The sequence below is a fragment of the Notolepis coatsorum genome (genome assembly GCF_963971535.1).
Source record: "Notolepis coatsorum genome assembly, chromosome: 1".
Classification (NCBI taxonomy): domain Eukaryota; kingdom Metazoa; phylum Chordata; class Actinopteri; order Aulopiformes; family Paralepididae; genus Notolepis; species Notolepis coatsorum.
In genome coordinates, this window is record NC_140165.1 from 321,598,057 (window position 1) to 321,612,484 (window position 14,428).

The following is a 14,428-nucleotide window of genomic DNA, read 5'->3' on the forward strand; positions in this document are numbered from 1 at the left end:
CAGTCAGAATGTTTAGTTTTTTTTTTTTTTTTACTTTTTCTCCGTCGTTATGCCAATTCCAGACAACAGGTCCACCAGAGCTCACATGCAGTACCATCAATTTGGGAGTTATTTTGAGGTGAGTGTGTGTGTGTGTGTGTGTGTGTGTGTGTGTGTGTGTGTGTGTGTGTGTGTGGTACTAATTGATTCCCCCAGTGTGTCCTCACCTGGAGAAGAAGAGCGTTCTGTGTCTGCTGGCTGGTTCCACCAGTTCTACCACCTGATGATGATGACGTGTGAACAGTCGTGATGTTTCCTTCTGTCTCGTCGCCTCTCTACTGGCTCCAGCAGTCTGATGATCTGATGTTCCATTATTGGTTAAATACTGTCTGATCCCACTAGCCCCGCCCTCTACCCCCTGAGACAGATAGAACAGTCCAACACAACAGCCTCCTGCTGTTCGGCCATTTTACCCACGTCGCTCTCTCTCAGACAAGAGACTGTTGTAGGTATTTTAGGCATTATGGACACACCCACGGTTCAAGACAGCTCGTCAAACTGGTTTTTGTGAGACAATGGGTCACAGGGTAGAGTGAGTGAGTTTTGTGTCACATGAAATGTGTTTCTTGTGTGTGTGTGTGTGTGTGTATGTGTGTGTGTGTGTGTGTGTGTGTGTGTGTGTGTGTGTGTGTGTGTGTGCGTGTGTGTGTGTGTCTGTGTGTGTGTGTGTGTGTTTGAGTGTGTGATTGATTGAATGTCTCGGCTAGAGACATTCGCTCTATATTGTGCCATGCAGTGCATGTGTGCACTACCTACTATCTGTTGTATATAATATATTTTAGGCAGTTTCGTGGCATGAATTGCATTTCGCTGTAGACCGCAGCAGCTGGTGATACAAAACCTTGAGGCCTGCTTGCTTGCCGTCAAAAAATGGATGTCGCAAAACTTTCTACTCCTTAATGCAGATAAAACTGAGATGTTAATTGTTGGCCCCCCAAACCACAGAGGCCTGTTTCAGGACATCTCCCTCAACTTTGATACCTGTCATGTATCCCAGAGCTCCACCATAAAAAACCTCTGAGTCATTTTTGATTCCTCCCTCTCATTTAATGCACATATAAAAAATGTCACCAAAATTGCATTCTTCCATCTTCGTAATATCGCAAAAATACGCCCCATTTTAACTCTGGCTGATGCTGAAACCCTGATTCATGCTTTTGTCTCATCACGTCTGGACTACTGTAATGCACTTTTTTCAGGCCTACCTAATTCAAGCATCAAAAATCTTCAACTCGTGCAAAATGCGGCTGCACGGATACTAACTAGAACTAGAATATTTGATCACATCACACCAGTTTTGTCCGCCCTAAACTGGCTTCCTATCCAAGCCCGTTCTGACTTTAAAGTGCTACTCCTCACCTACAAAATTTTAAATGGGCTTGCACCGCTCTATCTATCCGATCTCATCCCGATACTCGCCCGCTCGTGCTCTGCGCTCACAAAATGCGGGGCTTCTATCGACCCCTAGGGTTAAAAAGAAATCCGCCGGCCACAGAGCCTTTGTCTACCGCGCTCCCTACCTGTGGAACAAATTACCTGCCGTCATCAGGGGCGCCTGCTCTGTCGAAGCTTTTAAATCCCTGCTTAAGACTCATCTTTTCTCTCTCTCCTTCAACCTACCCTGATCTCACCTGGTCGGGGACTGACCTTTAGATTAATCTGTGTAGTTTAGTTATGGTACAGGGTACTACATGGTACCACTGGGTAGTTTACTACAGGGTAGTTTAGTTAGGGTACAGGGTACTACATGGTACTACATGTATATGTAATATATATATACATAATATATATACATAATAACCATATTATTTTGTAATAGTTTGATAGAAGTTTGAAGCCTATATAGGCTTATCGAGAACTTCCCCTGTTTTGTAAAATCAAACATACAAAAATATACATATTATTTAAATAATACCAGTAATACATTCAAAAGATATGTGTTAACACAAACATACATACATACACACAGTACATGGATATGCTGTATACGGCGTACATAAAAATACATAACCACCTACCCGCCTTCCTACAAACCTACCCACCCACATAACCAAATGCATACCTACATGTATGACCTATTTATCTATCTACTATTGGATATGAGCATTTTTTTGTAGTTTGCTTTAAAAATAAGCAGAGATGGAGATTTCCTCAGCATATGATCAGCTGCATTCCAAAGATTGGACCCTCACTGAGAACTGCCTAAGAGAAGTACCGCAATAAGGTATATGCAGCCAGGTACCTGGACTGATGTGTAAGATAAGAATGAACATCCGAATTAAAAGATTTTTTTTTTTTTAAAACCCTTTGGTAGATTGTGATGATCATAAATGCATTTGTACACAAATATACATTACTGTAAAGAATTAACCTCAGACACAGTCAGAATGTTTAGTTTTTTTTTTTTTTTTTTTTTTACTTTTTCTCCGTCGTTATGCCAATTCCAGACAACAGGTCCACCAGAGCTCACATGCAGTACCATCAATTTGGGAGTTATTTTGAGGTGAGTGTGTGTGTGTGTGTGTGTGTGTGTGTGTGTGTGTGTGTGTGTGTGTGTGTGTGTGTGTGTGTGTGTGTGTGTGGTACTAATTGATTCCCCCAGTGTGTCCTCACCTGGAGAAGAAGAGCGTTCTGTGTCTGCTGGCTGGTTCCACCAGTTCTACCACCTGATGATGATGACGTGTGAACAGTCGTGATGTTTCCTTCTGTCTCGTCGCCTCTCTACTGGCTCCAGCAGTCTGATGATCTGATGTTCCATTATTGGTTAAATACTGTCTGATCCCACTAGCCCCGCCCTCTACCCCCTGAGACAGATAGAACAGTCCAACACAACAGCCTCCTGCTGTTCGGCCATTTTACCCACGTCGCTCTCTCTCAGACAAGAGACTGTTGTAGGTATTTTAGGCATTATGGACACACCCACGGTTCAAGACAGCTCGTCAAACTGGTTTTTGTGAGACAATGGGTCACAGGGTAGAGTGAGTGAGTTTTGTGTCACATGAAATGTGTTTCTTGTGTGTGTGTGTGTGTGTGTGTGTGTATGTGTGTGTGTGTGTGTGTGTGTGTGTGTGTGTGTGTGTGTGTGTGCGTGTGTGTGTGTGTCTGTGTGTGTGTGTGTGTGTGTTTGAGTGTGTGATTGATTGAATGTCTCGGCTAGAGACATTCGCTCTATATTGTGCCATGCAGTGCATGTGTGCACTACCTACTATCTGTTGTATATAATATATTTTAGGCAGTTTCGTGGCATGAATTGCATTTCGCTGTAGACCGCAGCAGCTGGTGATACAAAACCTTGAGGCCTGCTTGCTTGCCGTCAAAAAATGGATGTCGCAAAACTTTCTACTCCTTAATGCAGATAAAACTGAGATGTTAATTGTTGGCCCCCCAAACCACAGAGGCCTGTTTCAGGACATCTCCCTCAACTTTGATACCTGTCATGTATCCCAGAGCTCCACCATAAAAAACCTCTGAGTCATTTTTGATTCCTCCCTCTCATTTAATGCACATATAAAAAATGTCACCAAAATTGCATTCTTCCATCTTCGTAATATCGCAAAAATACGCCCCATTTTAACTCTGGCTGATGCTGAAACCCTGATTCATGCTTTTGTCTCATCACGTCTGGACTACTGTAATGCACTTTTTTCAGGCCTACCTAATTCAAGCATCAAAAATCTTCAACTCGTGCAAAATGCGGCTGCACGGATACTAACTAGAACTAGAATATTTGATCACATCACACCAGTTTTGTCCGCCCTAAACTGGCTTCCTATCCAAGCCCGTTCTGACTTTAAAGTGCTACTCCTCACCTACAAAATTTTAAATGGGCTTGCACCGCTCTATCTATCCGATCTCATCCCGATACTCGCCCGCTCGTGCTCTGCGCTCACAAAATGCGGGGCTTCTATCGACCCCTAGGGTTAAAAAGAAATCCGCCGGCCACAGAGCCTTTGTCTACCGCGCTCCCTACCTGTGGAACAAATTACCTGCCGTCATCAGGGGCGCCTGCTCTGTCGAAGCTTTTAAATCCCTGCTTAAGACTCATCTTTTCTCTCTCTCCTTCAACCTACCCTGATCTCACCTGGTCGGGGACTGACCTTTAGATTAATCTGTGTAGTTTAGTTATGGTACAGGGTACTACATGGTACCACTGGGTAGTTTACTACAGGGTAGTTTAGTTAGGGTACAGGGTACTACATGGTACTACATGGTACTACATGGTACTACATGGTACTACATGGCACTACAGGGTACTACATGGCTCTACATGGCTCTACGTGGCACTACATGGCACTACATGGTACCACAGGGCACTACAGGGTACTACATGACACTACAGGGTACTACAGGGTACTACATGGCACTACAGGGTACTATAGGGTACTACATGGCACTACGGGGTACTACATGGTACTACATGGCACTACAGGGTACTACATGTCTGCTCCTTTGCAGCACCACAAACATGGGAACTCTCTAACTCTTCCCCCCCCCCCCTCTTCCCCTTCCCCCTTCCCCCCCCTCCCTCCCCCTTCTCTCTGAGTGCCCGTCTCCTGGCGCTGACTAAGGTGATGGATGCCTCAGGGTCTTGGCCAAGATTGTAGTGACTGCTCTACATGCACCTCCGAGGCCTTGGATCAGTTATTCACCGCCGTCTGTCCGTGGTCCTGTCAACTGATTAACAGTATTAACAGACTGTTAACAGATTAACAGTCAACGCGGTTTCATTGCTGGGTTAAGTACTTCTATTCTATTCACATAATACGCTTACTTCATATATCTACTCCATTCACATATATGCCTACCACTTGTATCTATTGCTATGTCGGCCTACTACAATCTCATGAGCTGTCTAACGCCTGTCCCGTCTCCCTGTCTCCCTATGACTTGCTGTCCTGGAGTGTTGACCGGAGTGTTGGACGTCCCGTGACGAAGGCCGGGAGGTTGCGACCCCCTCTGCGTGCCCCCCTGTCTCCGGAGGTCTCGTAGTGGTGACCGGAGTGCCGGATGTCCCGCGATGATGTCGGGGAGTTCGCGACCCTCTCTGCGCCGCCCCCTATCTCCCTGTCTCCGGCTGTCCCTGAGCAACGACCGGAGTGTTGAATGTCCCTTGACTAAGACGGGGAGGACGTGACCCTCTTTGCGCCGCCCCTGTGCCTCAAATAGATTCGCTATCAGCTCTATCTTTAATCTTTCAAAATGTTCAGTTGCTATCGCTATTAGCTCTATCTTTAATCTTTCAAAATGTACAGTTGCTATTGCATGCACTCATCTGTGTTCCACTACACACATGAGTGCATGCTTACCAACTGTCCGTCTGCAACACTACTATCACCAACATCTAAGAAGGGAGATCCCCCCTTGAATGGCCCTTCTAAGGTTTCTCTCCTCCACACTGCCTGTGGAGCTTTTTTCCCTATTGTTAGGTTTTAGTGAGTTTTTCCTTACCTTCGCGTGGGGTATGTCTGGGAGTGCTTGCATTCTTTCATTTATTTGCATTAATCTAAAAATCTTTGGACCTTATGGTGCTCTTGTTCTGTTCTTGACTTATTGTTATGTTTTCTTCTTGACTTGTTTAAAGAAGATCTGTACGGCCCATGGGGACATTAACGTGTGTTGTCGGGCCCTATAAATAAATTTGATTTGATTTGATTTGATAGAAATATAGGCTACAGCGAAATACAGCTAAATGCAATTCATGCCACGAAACTGCCTAAAATATATTATATACAATATATTGTTTTATATATAATTGTATCAACAGATAGTAGGTAGTGCACACATGCACTGCATGACACAATATAGGGCGAATGTCTCTAGCCGAGACATTCAATCAATCACACACTAAAAACACACACACACACACACACACACACACACACACACACACACACATCAAGAGACTCACCAGACTTGGTTTCAAACAAGAAACACATTTCATGTCATGTGACACAAAACTCACTCACTCTACCCTGTGACCCATTGTCTCACAAAAACCAGTTTGACGAGCTGTCTTGAACCGTGGGTGTGTCCAGACTTATTTGGTTATTTCTGCCTAAAATACCTACGACAGTCTCTTGTCTGAGAGAGAGCGACGTGGGTAAAATGGCCGAATGGGCGAATGTCTCTAGCCGAGAGGGGTTGCCGATTTGGGGGGGATAGATTCGTTCAGGTGTGGCTGGTGATGTGAGACGTGCGGGCAGCGTCAGCGCGAGGCAGCCCCCCCCCCCTGCATCTCTCTCCCAGACCCGTCAATAGGTCACCCTAACCCCGCTACATTTCTACCCAATGTCAGGGTATTTTATAACGTTAGCGTTTCGCCATTTCCTGACCAATATGCGTCAATTTCTTTCTTCTAATGAGCACATAATGTGAGTATAATGTGCAGCTGGTTGAAACGCTGGGATATTATGTATAAAATGTAGAAATTAATATGAACGGCCTCCTTCCCTCAGAGCGAGCCCGCACATGAAGTCACGCGGAAACAGCTGTTCCTGGAGGCAGTACTGTGATACGCATTTGCATTTCAGCGTCCTGCTACGCTCATAGCGAGGGGGGCGTACTAGCGTAGGTCAGTGGCCAATCAGAGCGCAAAATGGGAACCCGGAAACACGAACGCGTTGGTAAAAGCATAGATGCCACCCGACTGCGTTATTGTTTTTCCTAGCCGCATTTCCCGGAGACGCTCTCTGATTGGCCGACGCCTGTTTCTACACTGGTTAAGCTTAGGCACTCTTTCGAAGTTGGTTAAGGTTAGAGTTTGTCTTAGAGTGTGACTGCAAGTTCTTTCGACGGTTAAGCTTAGGCACTCTTTCGAAGTTGGTTAAGGTTAGAGTTTGTCTTAGAGCAGGGCGATAGAACGGCAGGTAGTTTGCAGGCTGTTTGGCGTGGAAATGGGCAAAGACACAGCTCGTCACGGATTGGGCAAACATGTCAGTGGCCAATCAGAGAGCGTCAGTCAGTGGCCAATCAGAGAACGTCTCCGAGAAATGCGGCTAGGAAAAAAATAACGCCACCCGACTGCTCCACGCAAATGCATGATGGGAAAGGACTTGCTATCGTCTGCGCAAAGCGCCTATTGGCTCAGAAAAGTTGTCACCTGGTTGTCACCACCAGCCACGGCCACAAGAGGAAGTTATGAGACGTTTGATTGATTGATTGATTGAAAACTTTATTACAGTACGGGTCCCGTCTACCCGTCTATCAGATATATTTATTATTATTATTATTATTATTAGATACAGGAGTTTGGGTACCAAGAGCTTCTTCAAATAAAGTTATCATCATATCATCATGATAAACTTCAAGTTGCGTGTTGTGTGTGTGCGCGCTGCGGTGGCCAGGAGCGCGCAACAAGATGGTATACATTATGGTATATGAATAGTATATTCCACTATAGCAGTATATGGTGTGCTGTACATTTGAATCTAATCTAATTTTGCACGCGCCCTCTCATTATAATGAGCTGGACAGATCAAGTGTCCGACGTTCTGACTCCTCCCCCGGCTGCACTCGTCTACTCTCGTCTACTTTCAAGGCGAGCCGAAATCAATCTCGAACACGCCTATTCTCTGCTTCGAAGTGGTTATGCTTAGGCATTCTTTCGAAGTGGTTATGCTTAGGCATTCTTTCTTCAAAATTCAAATTTGCTTTACAGCGCCCTGCCACGCTCAGAATTGACACCGGCGAGGGATCCAGGCGCTTTGACAACCCGAAGAAGGCCATGGATTTCATCCGAAGTTCGCTGAGCTAGCTGGCTGGCTAGCTCGCCAGCTTGTCGGATGGCTGCTAGCCTGTTCAAGGTCCAGCTGAGTGCAGCTGTATGAAAGGGAATCATCCTAGCCGGTAAGGTGTAGTATTAGTGACTGTGAGCCAACTGAGGACTAGCCTACAAGACTATTGAATAACGCAGTCACTTTGTTATTTGCTATTTCTACATTTGCGGTATGACTTGTTCTATATTCGCTCGTTATGGACGAACGGGGTTGATATTATATTTTATTTTTATTTCTTCTCCTTTCCTTTTACTAGCCTACTGGCTGTCCTTCAACATTCCGTTAGCGTTAACGAGCTGGACTCTCTCTAATTCATTGAAAACGAATGATGTCACTTTATGACAAACGTGCTCAAACTTTTGCCAAAACAATGCCGCGAGTGGGCGGCGCTCAGAGCGAACCACTCTACCGACGGGTCATGGACCAGAATCGTATCTGTCAGCGTTTTTTTTTTTTTTGTGTTTTTTTCATCACGCTATGTTTTGTAGCGTGTCATGGTGGTTTTTATTGTTTTTTGTCAAGAGCCCTGTGTTTGTCGACATGGTTAAAAATACTTCACTTAGTTGTCAGGATATCATCGGTCATTATTACTATTCTGCATGTCCATGTCTGCTCAGAATAATAATAATAAACTGTGCCTCGCCACATGGAATGTAAATGGTCTGGGCAATGTAATCAAGAGGAACAAGGTAAATTGAAATCCTCCAGGTATGATATAATGTTTTTGCAGGAATGCCATGCGTCATTGGAAGAATCAAAGCGTTTATGTAAGAGATGGGTGGGTCACGTGTTCTGCAGTGCCGGTATCAGTCAAAGTAGGGGAGTCATTATACTAGTGAACAAACAGCTGCAATTTAAATGTCTGAGAGAACTCGAAGATGAAGAAGGGAGGATTGTTATTATTTTGGCTGAGATTCAGGGGAAAGTATTTATTCTAGCCAATACATATGCTCCTAATGGCGATGTCCCAATGTTTTTTACTGACCTGGAATGTAAATTAAATGACATGGGTGACTTTCCAATCATATGGGCTGGGGACATGAATATTACTATGGATGCTGTTCTGGATATGAGTACACCAACCACTGCTAGACCCCCCAGATTAACCTCCACAGTGGGAGGAATGTGTTCTGCCTTGGGGCTGGTAGATGCTTGGCGTACTCTAAATCCTAAGGGGAGGGACTATACCTTTTTTTCTTCGGTTCACGGTGTATTCTCAAGGCTGGATTTTTTTTATCTCTAAAGATCTGCTCCCATTTACATTGGCCTGTTCAATTGGCAACATTATAGTGTCAGATCATGCAAGGGTGACCCTTGAGCTGCTCCCCATTGACCGTGCAAAGAGGTCCTCTAGATGGAGATTTAACTCGGCTCTACTGCAGGATATAGACTTTAAAGCCATGCTAAAAAATCAGATTGATATGTATATAGAGACAAATGTTCCTTCCGCGCCATCCGCAGGGGTTGCTTGGGAAGCTCTAAAGGCCTTTGTGAGGGGTCACGTAATTCAATATGCATCATATAAGAAAAAGCAGAACGCCAAAAAAATGGGCGATTTAGAAAAAAGGCTGCTGGTAGCGGAGGGACAGCTCAAACTAAAAATATCACCAAATAACCTAAGGCTTGTAACTCAATTGAAGTATGAGTATAATTGTATCCTTTCACAGAAGGTCGAGTTTGGATTGTTTAGGGCCAGGCAGAATTACTTTCAATCGGGGGACAAAGCCGGGAAGTTGCTGGCCAGGTATATTAAATACAAGGAGTCATCATCTACTATTTCGGCTATTCAGGTACAGGGGGGAGCCCTCGTGACTAAGGCTAGTGATATTAACAATGCTTTCAAAGAATACTACATGGGTCTTTACACTTCCTCCTCCAAGGCGACACAGCAGGAAATTCCTTTATTTTTTAGCGGGGCTGGATCTCCCTACATTAGACGCGGCTCAACGTGAGTATCTAGACGCCCCAATAACAGAGGATGAAATAGCAGAGGTTATTAGGAAATTGCCGTCCGGTAAAGCGCCGGGGCCTGATGGTCTTACAGCCGAGTTCTTTAAATGCTTCTCAACAGAGTTGACACCTCTACTGCAGAGTATGTATACTGAAGCTTTGGATAGAGGCTATTTACCCCCCACCCTATCACAGGCCTTAATATCTCTAATATTGAAAAAAGATAAGGAACCCTCCGAGTGCAAGAACTATCGTCCAATTTCCCTGATTTCCCAGGATGTAAAAGTGCTTTCCAAAATACTTGCAAACCGTCTGGATGGAGTAATATCCTCTCTGGTGCATCCTGACCAAGTTGGGTTTTATTCGCAAAAGAAATTCAGCTGATAACGTCAGACGCCTTATCAATGTAATGTGGGCAGTCAGTAACGATAATGAACCAACAGCAGCCATCTCACTGGACGCTGAAAAGGCGGTTGACAGCGTAGAATGGGAGTACTTATTTTCAACCCTGGAGGCGTTTGGTTTCGGTCGGACCTTTATAAAATGGGTGAAGTTGTTGTATAACCAACCGGAGGCAGTGGTGCAAACAAATGGGATAATCTCCTCATATTTCAAGCTAGGCCGCGGGACACGCCAAGGTTCGCCCTTTTCTCCTTTGCTTTTCTGTTTAGCGCTTGAACCACTGGTAGCAGCAATACCTAAGGACCCAAGTTTCCCTGGAGTTACAGTAGGGGGCACGGCCTAACAACGTATGCTTTATGCAGATGATATTTTGCTTTTTGTTACAGACCCAGGCAATGCTGTACCCGCACTACTCAAGACAATAGATACGTTCTCAAGATTTTCAGGTTATAAGGTTAATTGGTCGAAGTCGGAGGCTCTTCCCCTAACGTCCTACTGCCCCAAATCATTATTTAAAGATGGCTCCTTTCAGTGGCCTGAAAAGGGTATTCGGTATCTAGGGATTATTTTCCCCAGGCAAGTAAACGACATTGTTAGTGTCAACTTTGACCCACTACTAGGCAACATTTCAGCGGATGTGGAGAGATGGGCTCCACTTTTCTTGTCACTATGGGGCAAGGTCAATGTTCTTAAGATGAACTGCATTCCCAGAGTAAACTACCTCCTCCAGTCACTGCCGATAGCAATACCTAGCAAGTATTTTAAACAATTTGACAGAATATGCAACACATTCCTGTGGAACGGTAAAAGACCCAGGATGCGTATTGGTAAACTACAACAGCCTGTGGACAGAGGTGGCCTGGGTCTCCCCAAATTATCACTATATCATTATGCTTACAGTTTTAGACATATGACACAGTGGGCCCAGCCCCCTGAGAGAGCGCCTCCATGGTACATAATGGAGCAGTCGGTATACACACTGCTGCCTAGGGATGCTCGATGTTGGCTTTTTTACCGATACCGATATTGTCCAACTCTTAATTTCCGATACCGATATCAACCGATATCACATTTTAATGCCGATATCGGCCGATAATATCGGTAGGCCGATAATATCGGACATCATTTCTATAGAAATGTAAAAAAAGAAGGAAAAAAAATTGAAAACCGATACCAATATTTTCCGATATCACATTTTAATGCCGATATCGGCCGATAATATCGGACATCCCTACTGCTGCCCCCACTGTCGTATATCACAGCTAAATTACCACCAACTGCCTGAACTCACCCTATTATCTCTCACTTACAGGCCGTATGGAGGAAGGTGTCTCGCATCTTTCATATCAACCCACATTTAAGCATGTCAGCAGGTATATGGGCCAACCCCAAATTGTGTATAGGCAGATCCCCCTTTATGTGGAAGGAATGGATCGACAAAGGCATCCTCACCCTGGGGGACCTCTATGAAGACGATGCATTCAAATCATTTGAAAAACTGATTCAACAATATCATCTGGCCAACAATCAATTTTGGAGTTATATACACATGGGGCATCATCTCATAAGCACATTTGGCTCTCCACAGACCCTCCCCCAGGGTACAGACCTGCTGAAAAAGATTTTGGCAATTTCTGGGTTGGGACATGAGGCCTCGGTCTACTATTCCATGTTTATCGACAGGGAGGGCAGTGGGATCTCCTCTGCTCTCAAAATAGTCTGGGAAAAGGACCTAGGGGTCACATTTGAGCAAGAGGACTGGGATATAATCTCGGGGATCCCCAAACAGGTGTCCAGGGATATTAGAACAAGGCTAATACAATTCAAGATCTTCCACCGCATTTATTGGACCCCCTCTAAAATGTATAGACTGGGCCTGAAAGAGAACCCAGATTGCTGGAAATGCCAGACAGGGGAAGGGGACCTAGTCCATGGACTCTGGTCATGCCCGAAAATCAGAGACTTCTGGAGTAACATACATGACTACATCACAGAGGTCACAGGGAAGGAGTATGATTTCTGCTCTGGTTTATATATCCATATCGCAAAGCCCCTAGTGGATTCAGACTAGTATTATGAGGCAAACGGATCATAATGAGAGGCTGGAAGGCACCAGAAGGCCCGTCATTCCGAGAGTGGAGTGGAGAACTGGGTAGGGTAGCTGCCTATGAGAAAATATCTTTTAGTTTAGGAGAGAAAGGAGAAAAATATATTAGCAAATGGGGGAAATATCTGCAATTTCACTCACTATAAATGGAGGGGGGGCACACTTGCCTAAGACAGCGACGTTGCACATGAGTATATAATACCTGACAAATGCACCATGTTTATGTCGACAAGATTGGCTCTATGTTTTAATGTAGATTTATTTTTTCGTTTTGTGTTGTTTCTTTTGGTTTGTTATTACTTTCCATTCTATTTTCTGGTTTAGTTTTTTTTTGTAGAATTTTTCATTTGTTTATTTTTACTTATTCTTATTTCTTTTTCTTTTCTTTTCTGTCTTCCCCCCCATATGGGGGGTGTCATTGTAGCCTAGACGTTAGTAGTCTAGGTGTCCGTGTTGTCCTTCAGGACTGACCCATGTTGATGCAAAATATATGTCATTCATTGTATTGTCCTGAAATACTGTGTGCAAAAAGAAAAAATACTCAATAAAGTATAAGTCATAAAAAAAGACCACGCCTCCGTGACATGGCTGAAAGGTGACCGACTGACTGATGAGTGAAGCTAGAGAAGTTAGAGGAACAAAATATACAAACTGAGGACAATACATCAGCAACACATCAGCAATACATCTGATGTGTGGAGCTGGGTGGGTGTACTATAGAGTATGACTCCTGATTGTTGTAACAGCGACTCCTACTGGTCGGTCTGGGCGCATGTTCAGCAGGGAGGGGATCTGGGGGAGATGGTGTGAACCTCCTCACCGTCGGGTGAAGAGAAGAGACTGGAAACGTCATCAAGGAGACAGTAGGGTAGTCTACAGACTGACAGTAAGGTAGTCTACACCCTCTCCAGACTGACAGTAGGGTAGTCTACACCCTCCAGACTGACAGTAAGGTAGTCTACACCCTCCCCAGACTGACAGTAGGGTAGTCTACACCCTCCAGACTGACAGTAGGGTAGTCTACACCCTCCAGACTGACAGTAGGGTAGTCTACACCCTCCAGACCGACAGTAAGGTAGTCTACACCCTCCAGACTGACAGTAGGGTAGTCTACACCCTCCAGACCGACAGTAAGGTAGTCTACACCCTCCAGACCGACAGTAAGGTAGTCTACACCCTCCCCAGACTGACAGTAGGGTAGTCTACACCTTCCAGACCGACAGTAAGGTAGTCTACACCCTCCAGACCGACAGTAAGGTAGTCTACACCCTCCCCAGACTGACAGTAGGGTAGTCTACACCTTCCAGACTGACAGTAAGGTAGTCTACACCCTCCCCAGACCGACAGTAAGGTAGTCTACACCCTCCCCAGACTGACAGTAGGGTAGTCTACACCCTCCAGACTGACAGTAGGGTAGTCTACACCCTCTCCAGACAGACAGCAAGGTAGTCTACACCCTCCAGACTGACAGTAAGGTAGTCTACACCCTCCAGACTGACAGTAGGGTAGTCTACACCCTCCAGACTGACAGTAAGGTAGTCTACACCCTCCAGACTGACAGTAAGGTAGTCTACACCCTCCAGACCGACAGTAAGGTAGTCTACACCCTCCAGACCGACAGTAAGGTAGTCTACACCCTCCCCAGACTGACAGTAGGGTAGTCTACACCCTCCAGACTGACAGTAGGGTAGTCTACACCCTCCAGACTGACAGTAAGGTAGTCTACACCCTCCCTAGACAGTAGGGTAGTCTACACCCTCCAGACTGACAGTAGGGTAGTCTACACCCTCCAGACCGACAGTAAGGTAGTCTACACCCTCCAGACCGACAGTAAGGTAGTCTACACCCTCCCTAGACAGTAAGGTAGTCTACACCCTCCAGACTGACAGTAGGGTAGTCTACACCCTCCCCAGACCGACAGTAAGGTAGTCTACACCCTCCCCAGACTGACAGTAGGGTAGTCTACACCCTCCCCAGACCGACAGTAAGGTAGTCTACACCCTCCCCAGACTGACAGTAGGGTAGTCTACACCCTCCCCAGACCGACAGTAAGGTAGTCTACACCCTCCAGACTGACAGTAAGGTAGTCTACACCCTCCCCAGACCGACAGTAAGGTAGTCTACACCCTCCCCAGACTGACAGTAAGGTAGTCTA